This window comes from Merops nubicus, unplaced genomic scaffold (assembly GCF_000691845.1).
Source record: "Merops nubicus isolate BGI_N331 unplaced genomic scaffold, ASM69184v1 scaffold32143, whole genome shotgun sequence".
Classification (NCBI taxonomy): Eukaryota; Metazoa; Chordata; class Aves; order Coraciiformes; family Meropidae; genus Merops; species Merops nubicus.
Window position 1 is genome coordinate 5,509 of NW_008601480.1, and position 257 is coordinate 5,765.

The following is a 257-nucleotide window of genomic DNA, read 5'->3' on the forward strand; positions in this document are numbered from 1 at the left end:
GGGCTTGGCCAGGGGCCATCGCCTCGCTGAAGCCGTTCTCCTCGGGGAGGGTCTCCTGCTTCATGCTGCCGCTCTGCCAGGGGAGTGAACCAGCCCTCTTCCTCTGCGCTCGGTTAATGCCACCCTGCCAGGGCGAGCAATGTGTAACCACGGTGGGGTGAACTTCAGCCGGGGCCGGGCGAGCAGACCTGCAGGGCTGGCGCTGGGCAGCATGGCAGGGCACGGCGCCGGGGAGCCCACAGAGGGTCCCGAGCGGC